This window comes from Bemisia tabaci, chromosome 4 (assembly GCF_918797505.1).
Source record: "Bemisia tabaci chromosome 4, PGI_BMITA_v3".
Classification (NCBI taxonomy): Eukaryota; Metazoa; Arthropoda; class Insecta; order Hemiptera; family Aleyrodidae; genus Bemisia; species Bemisia tabaci.
In genome coordinates, this window is record NC_092796.1 from 4,956,724 (window position 1) to 4,979,133 (window position 22,410).

At 39.9% G+C, this 22,410-nt stretch overlaps 2 protein-coding genes and 1 long non-coding RNA gene across 5 annotated transcripts in view; all 3 read left to right on the plus strand.

The window, feature by feature from the left end:
• Positions 1-7,989, plus strand: part of LOC140224357 (uncharacterized) — a 59,304-nt gene extending 51,315 nt beyond the window's left edge. Inside the window, exon 3 of the long non-coding RNA XR_011899653.1 lies at positions 6,282-7,989. This is a non-coding gene — a long non-coding RNA (uncharacterized lncRNA). The remainder of the gene's footprint in view (positions 1-6,281) is intronic.
• The window catches only part of LOC109031262 (uncharacterized), a 599,201-nt gene that overhangs the window by 246,757 nt on the left and 330,034 nt on the right, over positions 1-22,410 (plus strand). The gene's annotated exons all lie outside the window — the stretch shown is intronic.
• The window catches only part of bru3 (CUGBP Elav-like family member bruno 3), an 854,644-nt gene that overhangs the window by 204,589 nt on the left and 627,645 nt on the right, over positions 1-22,410 (plus strand). The gene's annotated exons all lie outside the window — the stretch shown is intronic.

The following is a 22,410-nucleotide window of genomic DNA, read 5'->3' on the forward strand; positions in this document are numbered from 1 at the left end:
GGTGGGAAAAATTAAAGTTTGGCACTACAGTTTTATCATACATACTCCCATGGATCGTCACCTAAGTTTTCATCGACTAATAATGATTTATAAGATTGTGACGGACCCTAACAACAGAGCGCGCGACAGGTCTTCATTAGCTGATTGTGGGCCGCATTCGGTGGTGCGTTACAAGGTGTTTATTTTACCGAGTTACGCATCATCTATGTAAATTTTTGGGCAACATGGTTCCACCTGGTGGCAAGTGACTTCCTTTTCACCCAGTTTCATTAATTTTGAACTGAAATTTGTATGCTTTTTAACGCTGCAAACATACGCCAAAAAATGATAGAAATCAGTGAAATTCGTAATTTTTAGGAAGCTCCAACTTTTTTTTAATTCTAGTTAATGCTTTGCGGATTGAAAAATCTTGTTCTACATATCCTTAAGTTTAAAATGAGGCCAATTTAAATGTCGCCTTTTGTCGCCTAATGGTCGAAATGAATTTTTTTCGGAGTGCACCTCCGTGCATCAAAATGTGGAATATTCCATGCATTTTTGGCGTTTTTGCGACTGTTAAATTTTTTATCGGTACAAAATGAAAGTATTCCGATATATTTTGATCTACTGAGTCCGAAAATGACCTTGGTTTTTTCTTATAACCTCTCACTTTTCCGAAAAAGCGACTTTTTCCCGGGAAAATGAGCAAATTTGACGTATTTTTGCCATAATTGCAATTCATGTTGATAAATTATACTGGACCCGCGGTAAAGAGATTCTGTTATGTATATTAAGCTGCTAAATCCGAATATGACCTAGGTTTTTTTTATCACCCTCCAGTTCTCCGATAATGCCGATTTTCCCGAGCCTTTTGGGTAAAACCTTTTCCGGACTCTAAGTGTGTTAAAAATACATTTTAAAAATGATTTCGATGTGCGATACATCGATTCTTATGCATTCTGACTTGCTAAACCCGAATATGGCCTTAGATTTTTCCTATCATCCCTCATTATCCCGGAAAATTCAATTTTCCTTGGAGAACGAGCTTTTCCGGGTAAAATCGGTTTTTCCGAAAAATTGAAGGGTAATGGACAAAAACGGAGGTCATATTCGGATTTACCGCCTAAAAATACATAAGAATAACCTAATCTCGACCGACAGACATTTTTGTTATTATTTTTATACATGTCAAAATAGGGTGGAAAAAATCTTCAATCTTAAAAGCGCCAGAAATTACATTTGAAGTTAAGTTTCTCGGTCAGGATGTTAATATTTTGTTTAACTAAGATGTAAAATGAAATCAGCGACCCAAAAATCATAAGATCCAACACCTTTTATGGCGGTGCAGTGCATTTTCGAATAAAGTTCCGTTAAATCCAGTCTGTGGACCATAGTGCGGCGCGGCGGGCGGGCAGAGAGCGCGAAACGCGCATTGGCGCCTACAAACCTAACAGGGATACTTCACGCATTGCGCAATGGCTCTAATATTTAATCTCGTGTAGTGAGCGTTTTTCAACTCATGACTTTGAAATGTTTGCACACTCTATGTGGATTATTCTCATTTTAATTGATGAAAAAATATGTAGTAAAGGAAAATATCATGTACGTTTTGTAAATATTAAGTTGATTCCGTACAAACTTAAGGATTTACAAAGCACACGAATTTCTACACAATTTCTTATAGCCTTTTATAGGCAACATCCAGGCGATAAAGTGTAGAGCCCGGCGATAGGAACTATAGCCCGGCTTTATAATTTTTTATCGCTTCGTGTAGCCCAGCCGTATGATTTTTTCCACTTTCTACAGTCAACAATATGATTTTCTATCGTCTTCTTCAGTCGGCTATAACAACTCTTTTTTCGGACAGCTTCGTCTGACAATTTCTCTGTAAAAAAATAAAATGGCGGCGGAAATTTGAAATGTCGCATGGCGATTGTGATACTTTGGTAGGAAGGTGACTAAATCAGTAAGATAGCACAAAGATAAGCTTTGCACCGTAATATATGCACAATCATGGTTTGAGGTACTGTGATATCAGTATGCTACTCATTAACGAACTCCATGGTAGCAAAACCCGCACCTCTAATCGCATTTGATCAGAGTATGGTACATCCTATCAGATGTCTGGTTGTCTTTACCTTATACCTTACAGTATCACTGCAATCTCAAGTAGACCACAAATTCAATTCCCATTCTTTTTGTAAAATTTGCCGTATTTTTTTCGGTGTGGGCAGAAGAAGGCGTTTGACTGGAATACGTAAATATTAGCAACAAAGAAGTCAATTTGTTCGGCGTGCAATCCATGTTATCACATGCATTTTTGGCTGCTGAATCCAAAAATTGCATTTTTTGCTGACGTCCTGCACAGACTTTCCGAAAAGTTGAAATTGCCACGGAAAAACTCGATTTTCCGGGAAAATGTCGATTTATTCAGAACAAACCGACGTGATTCAGAAAAAGGGAGGGCATATCTGAAGCAGGTTCTAAAAATCTAAATTAAAATAAGGATAAAACAAACCGGAACACGCATTTTAAGAAATCGTGTTAACATATTTTAAAAATTGCTAAAAATCTACCCTGTCATCAGCCGTTAACTTTTTACCAAATCTGAAAGAAAAATTCTATGTTGACTTGTCTTTACATCTCGTTGCAAAAAAAATGTTTAAAGTGGGTGTCTAGCATCAGGAGTTTCCCGATTTCCCCAATTCCATCAGGATTTGAGGTCAATCAGGATTTAATTCCGATTTCATCAGGATTTGAGGAAAAATCGGTTGTAAAATCAGGATTTGAGAAAAGTCGGCTGTCCAATCGGATTTTTTTATGGTGTCACATACGCTTATGCAGAAACATTAATTTTTCTCCGCAAAAACTCAGAATTTTGAAAAATTATGAAATCAGGATTTTGCAGTCAAAAATCAGGATCCTATGAGTCCAAACATCGTTTCTTTTCTTTGTAAAGTTTTCCACCAAAACACAGCAAAATAGAGAGCGAGGACCTGGTGTCGAGAACATCCCTCAAAATGGTATCCAATGCAACAGGAGTGTAGGATTTTCGCGCTGAGTTACAGCGTATCAACCTGTTTTTTTTTAAACATAAAAAAGGACAGGCGTCAATAGGTTATGCAATGTCTGATGGTCCCCTTGACAAATCCCCCATGTTTCGTCAGCGGACTCTCCCCGCTCCCGCCCCGCGGTTGGCGAAACAATAATTGCCCCGTGCTATCCGTTCATTTGCTGCGGCCGATTTTTTTCACATTAATCGCCTCGGAGTCGGGCAATTTGTCACGTGCCTCCTGCGGAAGGAGGATTATTTCACTAAACTCTCTCGTCATCAACGGAAATCTCCACGCGCAACAGTTGGTCAGCGATAAAGGTCAACCGTTTAAACTGGTATCGGCTGATCGATTTTAAAATTCGTGTAGACTGCTCCGGAAAACCTTTTATTGCTCCACGTATGACAGTCACTTGGTGACTAAATTTATTCACTATGAAAAAAAAGGATAAAAATCAGCGAACATTGTAATACAATGTTTGAAAGGTAGTAGCACTGAATATATTGGTATTTGGAGTGTAGCCGAGTGCTAGAAATAATGTAAAATTTTCTTTAAAAAACTTACAATTCTGACGATGAAACGTTTGCTTCGAAAAGCTTCGGTCAAAGTTTGTTAATAAAATGTAAGTTTTTTAAAGGAAATTTTAAATTATTTCTAGCACTCGGCTACACTTCAAATACCAAAAAAAGGAGGTGTTTGCGTTGCGGGCATCTTGGATTTTTCGATGACGTAGGTCGATACGGAAGGTTTTTATCGTCGATTTTCATAGAAATGGTATCGTTTATGGGAAAAAATCATTCTACAATTTCTAAATATTTCCAAATATTCTGAACATTTAACTATTTGCCTAGGCATTTAACAAAATGCCTGATTTGACTATTTGCCCTCGACAGATATGAATCTCAGTGGTCATACCCTGTCAGGCAACACCGAACGGGGCGCAAAGTGGTGGTAACCCACACGCCACACCGTATCACCTCACTGGTGATTTCGTCGCCCCTTCAACGTAAGGGCGTATATGAATATCCACTTGAGCCCTGTTCTACACATAAGTCTATGCCTTCTGGGGCTAATGCGAAAATCAAGATACGCCCTTACGCCAGAAAAACGAGAATTTGCTTCAACAGCTGGCGTGAAGATAACAGTCCTCCACCACTCAGCCAAAACAGTCGATTTCACATCAATACGCGAGCCTCGAACCAGGCCAACGCCGGGCCACTCTCCCTCACCTTCGACAACCCGCTAATGCGGAGCTCATGCCCTGTTACTTTCTGGCCTCTTATTTCGTATCTAAGAGAAATGTTTACATGTTTCAGTATTCATGCTTATACTGGTACATAACGTTTGCGCACACTTTTCTTGTCGATTAAACGTGGGCACACTTAAATGTATTTCTGCCAGACGGAACTGTGTGCATTATGACGTGAGCCCTGTTATGCATATATTCTTATGGGTGTCAGGGCTCATGTCTCAATGCACACAGTTCCGTTTGGCAGAAATACGCCCAATTCGTCATTTCCTGAGGGAAGAAACGTAATTCCATTCCAAGGTTTCAAAGTCGATTGAAGCTATTCAATTTTTTACAAGAGTGTACCTGTGAAATTTCGGTCCAAAATTTTTATAATTTCTACACGACATAAAGGGAAATCCAGTGAAAATTTCATTTTGAAATTCTCAAGAGTCTTCTCGTAAAAATGCACTTTATTGAATATAGTTTCCTTTCTTCCGTTTCTTTTTTTTCAACTTCCTTCACACGCCTATTTTTTATGAACACCGTGCTTCTCCGTTGCAGAACAGTATGGTTATTATTGAATCAGTGGATGACACTCGCATTAATTGCCCCTTCAGTTCACCCCACGGTCTAATTTTCATGCCTCAGCCACGTCGGGTCCGCTCGAATTCCAACGGGGGAGGATACGTCGTCCGGCATCCCGGATGATGTGATTGGACACCGCGTGCGTCTGTGTTGACGGAACCAACAAAAGCCATTGGTTGGTGCCGTCCCGTCTGCCTTGTAAAACGGTACGCTCCAATTCATTCGCTCTTTCCACGCCACGCACGAGCTATCCGCCGCTAAAATTTGACAGATTTTCGTCCAATCTCATTGAAAGCGCTGCTGTGCACTCTCCTCTAGCCTTTCAGGCTTATTTGGACAACGTTAAGCAGAAACGAATCAAGCCACACCAGCTATTGCCAAATTTGGACGTATTTCTGCCGAACGGAAAAACTGACGTATTTTTCGTATTTCTATGCATTAATGCATGAGCCCTGAGACCCATAAGAATACATGCATAACAGGGCTCAAAATGCTTATAGTTCCGTGTAATCATGGGCAATTTATGTTTTTACAAGAGAACTTTTTTGCGGATTCTTTTGAAAATTTTAAGGAATTTTCTACATACTAAACAGATGAATCACTGAAATTTGCACACAAATCCGCACAACCGTTTTCGTGTAAAAGATTTAATTGCCCAATTAAATTTGGCAATAGCTGATGTAGCTTAGTTCCTTTCTGCTTAACTTGGCCCTGTTGTATAGCTTCACCGGCCAAGCCGGCCGGGCTTTCATCGGCTTCACCGGCCGTATTCAAGTCAGGAACAACTTTTCCATTGTGACACGGGCCCTGTTATGCATGTTTTCTTACGGATATCACGGTTCAAATTATTATGGAGATAGTTTCTTTTGATCCAAAATATACTTCTAATTTACTCGTCCACCCCTAGGATCTTGTAAGGGGATCATTGTGAGTGGCAATCTTGATCACTTTGTCACATCATTCCCGTTTTTTTTTTTTTTTTTTTTTTTTTTTTTTTTTTTTTTTTTTTTATAAATTCCAAACTTAATTTAATGTTTATTTACAAGTAGGACAGTACTTTGACCATCATTCTCGGTGTACGAAACTAGAATAAATTTAATAAATTCTATCTCCATGCACAATCTCAAAACTTCAGTGTTGCCTACGGTGGCTGCGTGGACGTGCATCTCAGCAACTGCGAGGAGGAGCGAAGCGCCTTCAGTCCCTCGCATATGCAACACGCACACCTGCAGACCACGAATAGTCGCATCTAGGTGCCGTGATCGGTCTTCTCTTTCCACGGCAGATTTGGACGGATGGGACCAGATTCAGTCGATTTGCTTTTCATTTGTGCGTATGTTTCTTTCCCTGCTCTTGCCTATAATTTCTTACAGTTTTTTTGCTGGGTCGTCGAATGAATATTAATTTTTGTATCCTTTTTGTTTTTGTTCTAGGTGAGAACAAGTGTCATTTTAGCACCATATCTAACCTGGAGCCTCATGAGGTAAAAAGTCTGCGTTTGTAATGATCAGCCCAAATCATCAGTGAACATTTTTCCAAAAATAGTTGGTACACATCTACACATATTTATTCATAAATCTTAACCCACTATTTTCCTATTTAATGTATGTATAACTTGAAGCAGTTAAAAACAAAGGGGTAAAAAAACTGTCAAAAAATGCCTAATTTTTTACCCTGAAATTGCGATAGACATTCAGCATAAGGTAAACCTTGGGCTGGAAAATAAGACCATACTTATCAAGTGCCAAATAGCAATCTGCAAATAAGAGCCCAGCATTGAAATCCACTCTTTATCCTGGAGTAATAGCTATTTCGTTAAAGTTTCCAGTCATCTTACTCGTTAGGTTTTCTTCAAAAAATGAATTACAACATTTTGAAGTGCGATTCTGAATTACGAGTCTTTAAATGTAGCCATCGAATATTACAAGTCATAAATGATTACATGTTTTAATTCAAAACTCCCAATGCAGATAATTCCGTACCACTGAATGACATTCAAGTTAAGACTATGCGACCAAGCAATTTCGTGATTATCGTATTACAAAAAGGGAATTACTTCTGAGACACCAATTAGCATCGATTCGGTTTTAAGGGTATTGAGTAACCATGTCAACTTCACATGTTTTATAAGAAAAGCGTACTCTTCCCTGCGCATAAAATCTTATCAGCGAATGCGGAAAGGGGGACGACCAGTAACTCAGGGGAAGGAGAGCATTAAAGTGGAGACGCATGAAGTACCAAGTACATAATAGTTCTTGAGCAACAGAGTTGCCTGTAGACGTTTTGCCGTAAACCGAGGGCAACACTCTTTGATTTTGAAGCTGCGTTGTCAAGTGTGGCAAACAAAGGAATAAACAAACAAACGGTTCTTCTAAAGTTTTTCAATCCTAATAAAATTAACTGGAGAAGAAGAACTCAAAACATGACTCTCGGCTTTTCAAAAATATGCCACCCCTTCTTCCTTCTCTTCATAAAATGTATTTGCCTTCGTTTTACAAGTATTTTGCTTCGTTTTTTTAGCAAAGTGGGCTTGAAGTGTTACAGCCCCTGGTAAAAATGGCAAGTGCTCAGATCAGTAGCACTTGCCTTTGGAACAGACCTAAGCACTGATGTCAGTGCTGCCGGGCGCTGATCTGCTACCTCAGTGTTAGGTCTGTTCCAAAGGCAAGTGCCTCTGATGTAAGTGGCACTGACCTAAGTGTCTCAGACGTAAGCGGAGTGGAAACTCCCAGAAATACTGTACAGGCAAAAATTTCGTTAATTACCGATCTGCCAGGTACGTTAAGTCACTATTTGACGATCAGGGAGGGCTGCTGTGAGTTCTGAATCCCAAGCAAGTATCACGATCTTCAGGGGACATCGCTCGTTCCCATGCGGTCTCCAATCTAAGTACTAACTACGCCCGACGTAACTTAAATTCGGTGATCGTCCTAGCGATTGAACCACTACACTACCTGCGCGTGTACGTGTTAGGGGCGTAATTTTACCATTTCAGGGCCCCCATTGGGGTAATTTTGCCAGCAAATGATGATTTTGTCTTTGAATGTGAATCCGATACTTAATTTTTCTATTATTCTTTTTTAATCAATCAACATGTAAATGAAGTTTTGTAAGTTACGTTTCTTTGAAAAAAAAAATGGATCGCACTAAAATTCAAAATTAAAGCTAATGATGCAAAAAAAATAATGAAAGTTGAAATTATACAAAAAATATAAATTAGCAGATACAAAAATTGAAAGTAAAGGAGTAAAAAAGTTAGAAAAGAATTGAAAATAAAGTAGGAAAGTTTTAAAAAAAATTGAGACTGAAACATTTTAAAAACAGTTAAAACTGAAAAAAATTAAAACCAAATTTAAAACTATTTTTTTTATAAAAAAATAATAATGCTTAAATAAATATATCTAAATACATATTTTAGCGGTGATAATATTTTTACCGATCTCATTTTTTGTTGTGTTTTAATTATTTAAGTGCCATCTTAAACGAAGAGGGTAAAACAAATTATTCAAGAGTGTGGCTACTTAAACTAGTTTTCCTTCCCTCTTAGAAAATCCCACCTTCTACAAAATATGCCTCTCTGAAAGATAAAGTTTGTGGTCCCCGTGTCCCGAGGAAATATTCCCCCACGAAAATGAAATAGGGTGGGGGAAGGGGGAGCCATCTCTACTTTTTGGGAGTGAGTGCGGTTCGATTAAGATTGATGTCAGAGACTTACCCTCTGAACCAAGTCCTGACCTCAGTCCCGCTTACCTCAGAGACATCTCTGCACTTAGGTAAGTCTTTCTCCCGACGTCAGTGCCTCTTACCTCAGTGCTGACTTCTTGGGTAAGTGCTTTAACACTTACGTCAGAGAAAACTGAACTGACCTCAGAGCAAATTGCACTGACCTCAGTGGAAAATTCACTGACCTAACACTTGCCATTTTTACCAGGGGCGTCCTTAACACAGTTTAAAAAAAGAAAGGCTATGGAATATCGAATGGAATTTAAGAAAACTGGTAGACCCAAACAACTCTTGCCTTCAATTTAAGTCAAAGCCGGCGTATCAAAATTTTGAACCTTACAAATTTGACCAAAAATTCTAGCATTACGTTAAAAAAATCCTCTAAATTATACACTAGCCTTAAGTCGGTTTGTCAGGCACACATGTAGCACCTATGTTGAATTTTCGAGTTTTTAGAATTGGACCAATAATTCCGGTTTCCCGTCGAAAGATACCCTCATACACCATGTTTCACTTAAAATTGCGGTTCGATAGAAGCTCTTTGAGTCACAAATATGACAAGTTCATTGGGAAAAAACCACTTTGGATTTAGAGTCCAGACTCTTGAAAACATTGACAAGAAAAATGACTCTTGATTTAATCAGATTTAAGCTTAAATCAAAAGGAAATTCGCTTAATTTAAGAGGCTTGGTTCTTGATTTAAGCTTAAATGTGATTGAATCAAGAGTATTTTTTCTTGTCGATGTTTTTAAGAGTCTGGACTCTAGATCCAATGTGTTTTTTTCCAGTGTTCTTGTGCAGATTTCTAGAGCACATCTCATCTTTTCCAATCGTCAATAGTTCCGTTTGGCAGAAATACGTCCAGTTTAAAAACGATGACTTCGAGAGTTCGAATTTAGAGCCAATCACAGTGCTGCCAGCGCGGAATGCGCACTGGTGCCTACAAGACTGCGCAGATATTTCACGCATTGCGCATACGCACCGTGATGTACGTGCAACGCGTGAAGTATCCTCCGCAACGTACGCGCAATGCATGAAGTATCCTTGCAGTCTTTTAGGCGCTAACGCGCTGGCCGCAGTGTGCTTGGTTCTTTTATATATCATTTATAGATGAATTGAGGGTCGTATTCATAATCATCAGAGATTTAGGGGAGAGATGACTTTAAGGAGACCTTTAAAGTAGCATCTTTAAGAGGACTCTTTTGAAAAAAAAAACACATTAATTATTGCTTTGAAATTAGTTCCTTACGAGGGATTACAATGGTTTATGCCGTCGCAGGAAAATGTATAAGCTACGAAAGAAAATACACTGCAGATTTTGCAAATTTTAAGGTAAGTCCTAGTCCACTTCAAAATTTGTTAAAATAATATAATATATTCGTTTTAACTTTATTTTTTTGGCTGTGGCAAACCATTGTAATGCCTTGTAACGATCTATTTCAAAAGTAAACTGATGACTTTTCCTCGATTTTTTTTTCTAAAAGTGTCTTTTTCATAGTGCTATCTTAACGGCCTCCTCCTCGAAGTATTTTTCTATGTATTTTTCTACGATCTATTTCAAAAGTAAACTGATGACCTTACCTCGATTTTTTTTCTAAAAATGTCTTTTTCATAGTGCTACCTTAAAGGCATCCTCCTCGAAGTATTTTTCTATGTATTTTTCTACGATCTATTTCAAAAGTAAGCTGATGACTTTTCCTCGATTTGTTTTCTAAAAGTATCTTTTTCATAGTGCTATCTCAAAGGCCTCCTCCTCGAAGTATTTTTCAGAGATGGAGCCGATAAATTTGAAGCGCGAGCAGACAACTGCTCCCGAAAATTTCCAATAATAAAGCAGGGCACGAATAACGCGGGACTTATCTCCCACACGAATCCGCATTGTATAGGTTGATTTTAATAACAGTCTAGCAATGGAGAATGCGAATCGGGGTCTTATATCAAACGATGCACTCCGGATCCCTGGGAGAACCCGATTCCTCATACCTTGCCGTTCCCTGTCCCCGCTGAGAGGAGTATGCACAGCGACATGCATATTTTTCATTAATTTTGCATCTTTATCGACTCACTCCGTCGTGAATTGAGCCGAGTGGTGAATTGTTATGCCTTCCACCCCCGCGGAGGTGGGCGAGCCACCCCCGTTGCCAAACATACCGATTCTTTCACCCGGAGAAAGGGGTCACAGTGCTACTCTGCAGCCTGATTGTTGAAATTTTGTGTTTATCTGGTTATAGACATAGATGACATAGGTTAAAAGCGGAGCGTGATTGGTCGGCTATGTCTTATCGCTGCTTTATCGTGTCTATGTCGGGTGGAACTCTCGACAAGTTAATGGCACCTCTTAAGTTTCCGACAGTATGTCGTCCATTCCCCCTGACAAAGGCACGATAAAGCAGCGGTAAGACATAGCCGACCAATCACGCTCCGCCTTTTAACCTATGTCATCTATTAAATCAACTAAGGCTAAAATCAAACTAAAAAACTCAGATTCGCTTACGTCTAATTGCCAGACTAGTTTCGGGAGCTTCAATCGTCTCCCATCTTCAGTGGTTGTTGACTGATTCGGAATTCGTGGTCGTATTGCATGCATGTGGTTGAACTTTGGACTCCAATGCTCGGAACAGGATGTTGTCTAGTCCGTCTAAATCCTCATTTAAAACGTTCGCGCGGTGTTTAAAAATATATAACTTTTCTGCTGTGTTTAGTTGATGTCATCATGTCTATGTGTATGTCTATGTCATCTATGTCTATCGGACAATCACAAAATGTCTACAATCAGGCTGCTGCTGTGCTAAGGAAGAACGCCGTATGAGCCTTTAGGCGTTGCCGAATCTCCCCAGAAAATCACGAATTTCCGGGAAAATTTATATATATTTTTCTTCCGATTTTTCGGAGAATTTTGTTCATAATTTGATCTTAAGTGTCCAAAAATGTTAAGGAAACATATTCATGACTGTCTTCAAAAATACATATAACAGGCAGTTTTGCAATATTCAAATGTTCATACGGCGTTTTTCTGCAGCACGGCAGTATCATCATCTGAGTTTTCAACACTTGAACAGCAAGAATAGTGTATCTAAACGGGAGAACACCTGCCCACCGGTCTACCTATGTATAATATTGCTAGGATTCAATTTGAACCTCATAATGGACCACTAGACAAGGTACGAATTTCAGCATTCTGATACATGTTTCTCAATCAAAATTTCACGTAGAACACGATACGCACAACGAAAATTACCAAAATCAACTCCTGACGAAGATATTTAATGATTCTTGATGCGTGAATTCAAACCACCCGCTCATGAAAACTCAATGCTCTACGTGATTCACATCGCGCGCTAAATGTTTATCATGACAGTCTCTGCGATGTAAAAATCTTCAACTTCAATCTTGACACTTTGGCTCAGCTATAGCAAATTACCAATAGTTTGAACAACACATGGTGGAAAATGAACATTGCTTGATTGAGAAGCTTGCTGAAACCGTTGTAGTGCGCGATTTGACTCACGTAGAGCTTTGAGTTTCTTGTGAGCGGGCAGTTCAAATTCCTCGTAATCAGTGCGAAATAAAAACGTTAATATCTTCGTTAGAAATTGATTTCGGTAATTTTCATAATGTGAATCGTGTTCTACGTGAAATTCTGGTTAAGAAACATGTATCAGATTGCTTAAATTCGTACCTTGTCTAGTGGTCCATTTTAGGAGAGTCCTGATGTCAGGAGTATCCTAATGGGTCACTAGTCTGATTCTGAACTAGAGAAAAGTAATATGTCTCCTCTTAAAATGGCGAATTTTCGCGAATGGATTTTTCGATTTTTCGTGGATTTTTTCGACTTTTTCAACAGATCAGCAGGGTTGCAAACCAAAGGAGATATACACTCTGATGCCGTCAAAAACTATACTTAGCTGCTTGATGAATTTTGAAAAACATTTGTATCGGAAGGTGGGTCGAGAATTGGACTATTTCCGTCAAACGGAACCATGTGCATTAAGACTTGAGCCCTGAGACCCGTAAGAATATGTGCATAGTAGAAATCGATCTTCATTACGGGGAGTTTGGAAATCAACTCCTAACTGAATATTAACAATCTTTAACACTCATCGCAATGGAACGTTGATCTTGCGAAGGATCAATACAATCATGGATTTTGGATGATGTGATACCAATAGAAATTCTGAAGAGACGCCATTTGCTGCCAAAACTAGGCATGCACTCATGCACCTAATCGACCTCAGGTACACAGTGCTGCCATCTCACAGTGCTGAGACCATTTTATGGCACCCTTAATGCCCCCCCCCCAACCCCCGCCTCCACAGCACGTCTTACTGACGTGCATCGACAAGGTTGCCAGTTTTTACAACAAAACGTGGATGATTTACATGAATTTGAGCGGAAGGAATACTGATTTTTTAAGCACTATCTGACAACAGTGCGCATTGAACTTCCGAAGTAGTCGAGTACAGTGAACCGAGACCCTCCTCTATTTGCTCGTAAATGCTGCTCGTAAAATCAGAATAACTACTCCGGCACTACCGCCTTGAAGAAAAAGCCCCTAAGAGCATCCAGATGCCCCCAATATATGCCCCGATGAAATATTCATTTTCCATATTAGTTATGAATCGTTTTCTACACAATTTTCATATTAATTGGATCTCATGGCGGACAAAATTTCCTGAAAAATTCGATAAAAATCGTTCAAAATTTGTTTGATAAAGTCGTATTCTATTCTAAGAAATTTGATAACGTCCGAACGTCCATACGAGGTTTTTCCGAGGCCAACCGAGTAATAATCGATGAAATCGCCGGGGCGGGCGAACTTCTAGATCGGAATCTGTCAGAACGTCATCGTGTAACTAACGCCCATCAGCTCAACCGTTTGACGCATCTTAGACTATTTTTTCCTCCTTTTTTCAAGAGGTATAATCATTGCTCTCATACAACTTTGTCGGTTATGCAGGTCTGCGTTAGTTAGTGTTTGGAGATCGATATACATTTTCGACGCCAAGTTGTTTTTGAAACTACCAAAACTCCGGTTTTCGACGAAACCATCACAGACCAGCATAGGTGAAACTTTATCAACTCTATGCAAATCGTCATCAGTTCATTTATTTGAGAGTTTAGGTACGTGTCTCTGAACTCAAAAATGTCTCGAAAATACAAAGTTTTCTTTTTCTTTCTATTCTTTAAAGATACATCCCGAGTTGCTATTTTAGTCAATTCTCGGAGGAGGAGGTGTAGCATTTACTTGAGGTAGGATTTTATACTAAAATCTGGAAGGATTCCTTTTAATTGACTCAATATTTCTTAAAATACCGTCTTTCAAATGCCGGGAATTCGGGGAAGGGACGAGGCTTCCTTTTGGAACTTTCAAGCAGACGAGCTTGACCATACTTGGATCACTTGTTTACAAAAGAGAACAAGTCCATTCCTGGATGAGTCTTACTTAGCAGTGGCGTGGCGTGCTTTGCGATATATCGATTGTTATGCCATTTAAACCTACGGTAAAGAATCGATTATTAAGGTGTTCGCTGCGAACACCCTGTTTATCGATCCTTTTCCATACGTTTAAATGGCATAACAATCGATATATCGCAGTTCACGCCACGCCACTGCTCGACGAGTCTTACTTAGCATGTCCTTCCATGCAAGCCAAGACTCATGCAAAAATGGACTTTTTCCCTTTTGAAAACAACTGATTCATTCAAAAAAGAGTCCAGTGAATTTGAAATTTTCAGAGAACACAGTTCATAATTCCCTCCTCTCAAGGCCCCCTTTTCCTGCGTCAGCTTCCCTTTTGGTTGTAACTCTTGCATGTAACAGACCCGTTTGAGAATGTTCGAACGTTCATTCGGCGTTTTTTCAACACATCGGTGCGTTTGAATGCAGTCATGTTCTGCTGTGCTAAGAAAGAACGCCGTATGAACATTCAAGAGTTGCCAAATTTCCCTTGATAAAACATGTAATTTTGACGACACTCATGCACATTTTTCTTTGAAATTTTCAGATATTTTAGATTAAATTGCGTGCAAAATTGTCTAAAAGTTTTGGGGAAAAAGCCACAATTTTCCCTGTAATATAAGTTTTTATCGAAGGAAACTTGGCAGTGTCTGAAGGCTCATACGGCGTTCTTCCTTAGCACGGCAGTGTTGTCCCTCAAGAGTTTTAGGCGCCGGGACTTAACACCTTGGTGTTTTTTCGCGTTCCTCCCAGAAAAGACAAATAACCTAAATAACCAATAAAAGACAAGGCGGGGGTGGGGAGGGGTTGAGGTTCCCAGTTTTCATAGTTCCTGACACGCGGAGTTGCTAGTTAATCGACCATTCTGAACTTGGACCGGAAGTTTCGTTCCGTTATTGAGCAGTATCAATACCGAGGGGTAAAGTCGTTAAGATACCCACAAAAGCCCTATTATGCAGCCGGGAAATTTACACAGGGGCTTTTAATTCCGAAACTTTAACTCCACGCCTCGCGGGGGGTGGGGGGGTGGCGGGGGTCGGGTCGCGGCCATCAATTTAATGCCCAAACTTTGAACTTGGAGCGTTTTTTCCCGGCTCCTTTTGTGAGGCTTTGAACTCAGTTAGCTCCCGCCCGGAGTTGTGTGATTAGCCTCGGAAACTTTCCTCTCTCCGGCGGATCAGCTCCGGGGCCCGGGCCCGGTTCTTACTACTTAGTAAATATTACACGTCGTTATGAAAAAACTCCAGCCCCGCTAGATCTCCTCATATTTGCGCTGGAAGCCGTGTCGGGTAACGGAGGAGAGGTGGCTCGAAGATTTTTTCAAATTTTAAAATAGACTGATTTGTGGCTGCTCATTCCTGCCATTTCCGACGCATCAGTTGGCGATGGTTGCAATAGTGGACTTATCGATGTTCGATGGCTATTGGCCTGGTTACACGATCAAATTCCCGTAAAATTCCGATCTAAATGATGACCAAGATGGCGGTCGAGAGTTATCTAGATTGATGAGTAAAATTAATTAAAACATTGTGTTGATCGAAATAAGCATGAAATAAGCACGGTTGTGTGGAAATCAGATGAAGGATGAGCCCCACAGTTCCATCATCTACCATCAAATTTTTGCAGGCCGCAGAAATTTGATGGTAGATGGTGCGCACCAGTCACCATTTGATCGGAAATTGATGGGAATTTGAGCGTGTAACCAGCACACAAAACCAAGACAATAGAACATATATGGATCGCATTTGGCAAAAAGGAACCAGCGCATCACAGTGTTGTTAAAACCGCGCAAGTTCTACTTTCCTCTTAAATATGCTCAATATAAGTACAGTATTAAAATGTACACGGTTATTTTTCTTTAAAATTAAAATTTTTTTGGTAGGAATCAACTAATAATTTCCGATATTTATGGAAAAGCAACATTTGTACAACACTGTAATTTCGCTGGTTCCTTTTCGCTAAATGCGATCCATGTAATGTCCAAATACTATACAAAGTTAACGGTGTTAATTTATTATAATTTTGTATCCGAAAAATTATAAATTAGTAATTGACTCATCCAACCCGAGAATTTTCGATTTAAGAAAGCTCTAGACGCAAGTTTTATCACTAGGATGCGCATACGACATGATGGTCATGTGTCTGTTTACGGTTGATTCATTCAACGACGATACCTACGAAAACGTGGCCTCTAAATCAGTATATTGCCAATTTAAAATGGTACATCTCACAGTGTAACCCAGCTTTCATTCCGTCGATACATTGATTACCAAAAATTTATAATAATGGATATCAGGCAATGGGCATTTTTCAAGTGGACACATTAAATTGTAAATATTTCATTGGTCCCGCCAAAAAAGTCTCGGAGAATGTGATAGGTCTCGAAAAAGTTGCAAATATTTATCTTCAAATTTTCAGATGTACTTTACCTAATAAGGATAAAAGTATCTGTAAATTTCATTTATAAAAACTACACATTTTTTGAAAAATGTTCACTTTATCGGAAGGAATTTGGCAACTTTAAATAGACTTGCATCGTTTTTCCTCAGCTCGTTCCGGCAGATAATTAGGGATGAGCGTCACGAACTGACTAAAATTTGCAATAGGAACTTGTATTCCTGGCCATTCCAATAAAGCACCTATCTGAATAGGAAAACGAACGGCACATAAATCGTTTCTACAACGAGGCAGCGAAACAGTGGCTCCTTATCGCGGAAGCTAAGCTAAGAAGTCTCCGACTGTCCAGGTATCAAGGAACAACCCTGATGGCGTCTCCGGAACTTTTTAATTAGGCGCCTCAAGTTTATTCCCACCGCACTCTGTTTGGACGGGTTGGACGCCTGAATAACGTTGTCCAAATTCAATCAGACTTGACTCGCTGTTTGCGAACTTCACTCCACCCCCCCTCTCCCCGCCACCACTCGGTTTCCTCTTGGCGGTGTTTTTCACCGGGCGGATAGGGCCTTTGAGCGAGTGTGTGCATGCGGTCGAGCTGTTTCTTTTTGCCTTTTATCTGATCGCGTCCCCGCGAGAGCCGGCGCGGCTCTTAAAGTGTAGATTAAAGCGCCGGATTTACATATTAAATGCCTCCGGGGCTGGATGTTTGCGTCCCTGCAAATGCACTTCCACTCCGACCATAAATTTGATTAGAGAAATATTAGGCACGGACATAGGTTTGAGTGCCTTTTGCCAATGATACCGGTGACCTCCGCCCAGTCCTTGCCAAGTCGCCCTCAAAACGCTTCAAAAACAAAACCAGCTGAGAACTCCTGTGTTACTGAAGACAGCAAAAAAATTGTATGGGTAGAAATTGACGGAGAAGGGTTTCAATTTACTCAATTCGTTCAAATCTAGGCGGAATAATATCCTTTGTGGCTATATTTTGTCTGTAGCAGCGTCAATTTTTGCGCCCTTACGTTTTTGCTTGTAGCTCTCATTTTTATACACGTTAGACAAATTTTGCTGTTCTAGCTGAATTAGAGAATTCATCTAAATTAAAATTAACGAATTTTGAAGTAGACTAAACTTTGAAAATTTGAGCGATCACACGGAAAAAATGAAGTGCTGATTTAAGTATCAAATTGTTAGGAAATATGTCCGACATGTTTCAAATGTACATTTTACAATGGTGGAAAGCTAATTTATCGTGGTTAAATGGGCATCTTTTTACTGTAAAACTACATTGAAACATACCGGACATTTTCTTAACTACAAAATTGTTAAATTAGCAATTTCATGTTTTCCGTGCAATCGCTCAAATTTTCAAAGTTTAGTTTCCTTCAAAATTCGTGAAGATTAATTTAGATGGATTCTCTGATTCAGTTAGAACAGCAAAATTTGTCTAACGTATATAAAAGTCAGATTTATAAGAAAAAACGTACAGGCGCAAACATTGGCGTTGTTACAGACAAAATAACCGCAAAGGATAATATTTTGCCTCAAACTGTACTAATTAATAAAACCCTTTTCTGTCAATTTCTAACTTTTAAGTTTTTTATTGCGTATCATACATGAAACCACAAAATCATGCAGAAGATGGCACTTACGGGTATCTGGCCTATGATCATAGTTTATTATAAAGGTGAAACAAGGTGGTTAAATGTTGCTGGGTCCACACCATTTCACGGGGAAAATAAAGTCAAAAAGTTCCAAAAATGTCAATTAGAGCAAAAAATGTTGAGCTGTAATGAGCACCAGTACAAGACTGAGGGGAGGTTTGTGTTCAGCTCAGGCAGCTTGCATTGGAATGTTAAGTTGTGTAGAAATAAGTAATCAACTCAAAAAGAAATAAGCGAAAAACTGTATTAACATGTTGAATTTTTACATCAATAATACTTTAAACTTAAAAGTTAGTTACACATTGACTTGAAAGGAACAGAGACATTAATAGAGAGGGCGGGAAGAAACGGAGGGTCGTGGAAGGAAAGGCTGCCAAAGAAGATGCTTGATTGGGTTTCTCTCGGAAGGAAACAGAATAGACGCCCTAGAAAAGAGAGGTGACAGGATTTCACATGAAAAAAAGAGGGATTTTCATCTTCCTGATGGACTCAGGAAGGATTTAAGATTGTGGCAATACCGGCGAGCGCTGTGAAAATGATGGTATGTATGTATTTAGGAAGAGGGGAGGGGGAATTATCTAGTTATTGCTAAGCACGGATTGTGAATTTCAAAAAATTCATTCGGAGTAACCTCGGGAATGTAAATTTATTTTTTGCTGTGTCATCTATAGTTAATACGTTTTTAATATTTTAAGCCTGCACAACCTTCTAATGATGTTGACAGTAGTTGAACTTGTGAGGACCTTCCAGACCTTTCCGGCGGATTCCGCAGAATTTCACATGCTGGTGACTTTTCTCCAAAGACCATGGAAACAAAAGAATGTTTGTGCAGATTTCAGGAGTCTGAAAACCTTGGTTTCTCGAAGAATATCAATAGATAGTTCACAGATGAACGCGATACAGCTCAGGGTCCAACCGAATGCGAGGCTAGTGAACGCAGGCTGTAAATTTTCCATGCCGAAGGGTTTCGGATATCTTTCCACGGTTCTATTAAAATTGGACAATGACGCGGTGAACTTGAAATCTTTGGTGAGGTGTTCGCGAACGCCTACCTCTATCAATCTATTGACTCTCTCGATAAACGCATCAGCGAAGAGAGAACCTTTCGCAATGCGCAGAGTCAGTGGGTAAGTAGAGATACATTCCTCAACCAAATGGTATGCCTCGGTTCGACGTATAAACAGGTGCGTTAACCAAAAATTTCCCTGCGTTCCGCGGTGCAGCATGGGACTGGCTACCTCAATTGCATCGGATGTCATTATGGACTGAATATTCATCTCAACTGTAGTCATTACATCTGTCTCGTTCAGTTGCCTCTGCTCGTCAGTGAAACCTTCCGAATAGGCTCTCAACTTCCGGTCGTCTTCTTCCAAGTACTCTCTGATGATCGCCTGGTAAAAGTGGCTACTCTCCGTAAGTTTGCCCTTCAAGGCGTCGAAATTTTCGTGTCCTTCGAGGATTTCAAGCGCGTTCTCTCGATTCGTGGTTTGAATGGACAGTTCCGACTCGCTCAAATCCTTCAAGGTGTGGATATCCGCGTAGTGCACGGATCTCGACAGGAGAGTCGTCACGTTGCTCTGAAAAACGGCGACTATGATCAACACCGAGAATGATATGATCGTGAACAGAATTTTACCCGTGCAGAACCGCCCGAGGAGCAGTCGCGAAGGCCGGCCGACGATGAAGTAGGAAACAACGGTGAAAAACACCGATGTGTCGCCGAACGCGAACAGCTCCACGTCAGAGTACAGTCCCCGGAAGAGATTGCACTGCGAGCTCTGAAACAAAAAGAGCCCTGCGAAAAAAAGCAAACTCGCTAGTCCGATAGCCGCCCATACCGGCGGGGAGAACACTTTGATGGGGACCAAGAATGATGGAATGAAGTTATTTCGCGGTGTCGCGATGCAGTGATAACAAGAGTCGATGGCGCCTGAAAAGTCGAACTTGGTGAAATCCGCCTCCCTGAGAGCGACGCTGGTCTCGCTGATGAGTAAAGCGGTGTTTAACTTGTGGGCGTTTTTAAGCCGGTCATCCTTGCCGTCATCGATTATATGTCGAAGTTCAAAGTCGTAGGCCCAGTTGTGGTCCATCATGAGGAGTTCCAACCCCATCATGGTGATGCTAATGGAGATGGAGGCTAAGTCATACGCATCTATGTATTCGTGGAATCTGGTGTAGAGTGTGACCTGCCCTCGAAATCTGCGCAGATCGAACGTGAGGAGATTCCGATCGTCAATGTTGTAGAGTTGCACCTCTTTCGTATCCGGATCGTGTTTGTAGCAGCTGCCTTCGAAGCAGATGATAGTCCGGAGGCCTTTGAAAAAACGCCAGAAGAACCGAAACAAGAAGGCAAGGTCTTCGGGATGTATCGCGTCAATCGATTCATTCCTCTCCGAGTGTTTGGGCAGCATGAAAATTATGTAGTTTTCCTGGCTCCAAATATTATGCGAGTAAAGATCGCTGGTCATTTCCAAAACGACGTCAGATAGTGGGGACTCGCTTTCAAGCTCCTCCGACGTGATTCGGAAAGTGACGTCACAAACTTTATCTTTTGGTCTCAATCGTTCTTCATATAGAACACAGTACCGGCGTAACATAGGTTCACCCTCTAGAGTCTAGCGTGGAGTTAGTTGGATTTGCATTCGGCCCGTAGAACAGAGTCTAAGATCAAATTTAAAATTGCGTCTGGATCAGTTAAGAAAATCATAACGTTTTTTGCGTTGTAACCAACGATCGAGCTTCTCAGGAAACTCTGATGCGTGATAAGGAACGTATCCATCCCCATCGCGTGCAATCGTTCTATGAAAAAGTGAACAGGGTAGTTGACATCCATGTTGAGCACGTAGAATAGAGTTCGATTTGTCTGTTCCGCAGTCTTTTTGCACACCTCTATGGCGGGTGTAACCGCGGTTTTTGTTCGCTCGTCCAAGACGTGTTGAAACTTTTGACTTGCTCGTTGCATGTGAAGCAAGAACACGGCGAGAAATAATTTTGAACATAAAATTTGTTGCATGTTAAAGAGCCCAAATCTTCAATATACGCTTGGATACTTATTATATGTGTTTGAAGAAAAATGGCCTCGTTTCTTTTGATAAAAATTCATGCACCGTTAAAAATTTATCATGAGATGGATGGACTTTTTTTTCATTAATTTCAATGTTTAATAAGTTCAATGATGCATGAATAGGAAAATAAAATCAGGACCAGGAAAATGTGTTTATAATTTAAGGATCACAATGGTTTTTACCGTTAGTCTGTCTTACTTTGATTTCCGACAATATGGACAAAAACGGCACGGTAAAATTAAATACTTAAAGATATTTAGTAAAGTCTCTACTTACTTTGAACCAGGCGTAGCTGCGTGTCTAGTTTTACACACGATATGAAGTTAATGGCTATACAAGTAATAAAAATATTGTATGAGATCACAATTACACTTTTAAAAAGAGTTATGGCCAATGAAACAAACTCAATCAGTTTATAATTGCAAAATTAAAGAAAAGAGCGACTTTTTCCCAAAGCAGCACTGAAGGAGAATACTTCCTTCCAAAATTTGGACACTCTTGTAGGACAGGCACACGACTGTTTTTAAGTGAGGAGAAGTTGAACCAAGCCCTCTCTTTCATATTATTTTCCTTATTGTTTTCCTCTCAATGATTGGCACGTGTCTACAAATCAACGATATTTTATTCCTACGTGTTTTGTGCCCTTGTTGTGATGAACATGTGCGAAGTTCCTTTTTACGTACAAAACAGAAAAATTTGGGTCAATAGTTCTTGTCTTTTCTTGTTTTATTTAAAATATCTACAAGCTAAAAAAGAGTGCAGATTTTTTCTGAACATACTCTTGAGTCAATGAGTAAATCACTTCTTCCTCAGTCGGAATATTTAAACATATTTGTAAATAGTGGTACCTATAATACTTTGCAACAGGCAAGTCTCGGATTCGCCTGAAGATGGCCAAGTGGGCTGAAAAGCACTTCGCAGCATGTAATAAACCTACAAAATTAAGGTATCATGACTGCAAAACCCTCTATATTTGTATGTCTCAGTATAGAAAGATGTCGCAGGCAATGGGCAATCATCGGAAAATGTCAATGTATTTGTGTTCAAGTAGTTAATGTAAAAATTCAGAAGTAAAGAGCCAAGTTAGGAAGCACTGAAAAGCATGCTTGGAATTAAAAAAGACATTTTTTTCTTCTTGAATGAATGATACCAGCTTTCTTTCTCACGTAGAAAAGTGAAATCAGTGATATTACAATGAGTTTGGTTAAGATAGGCAACTAAACTAACTGTCCGGTTATGCGGAAAGTATCACCCGGATT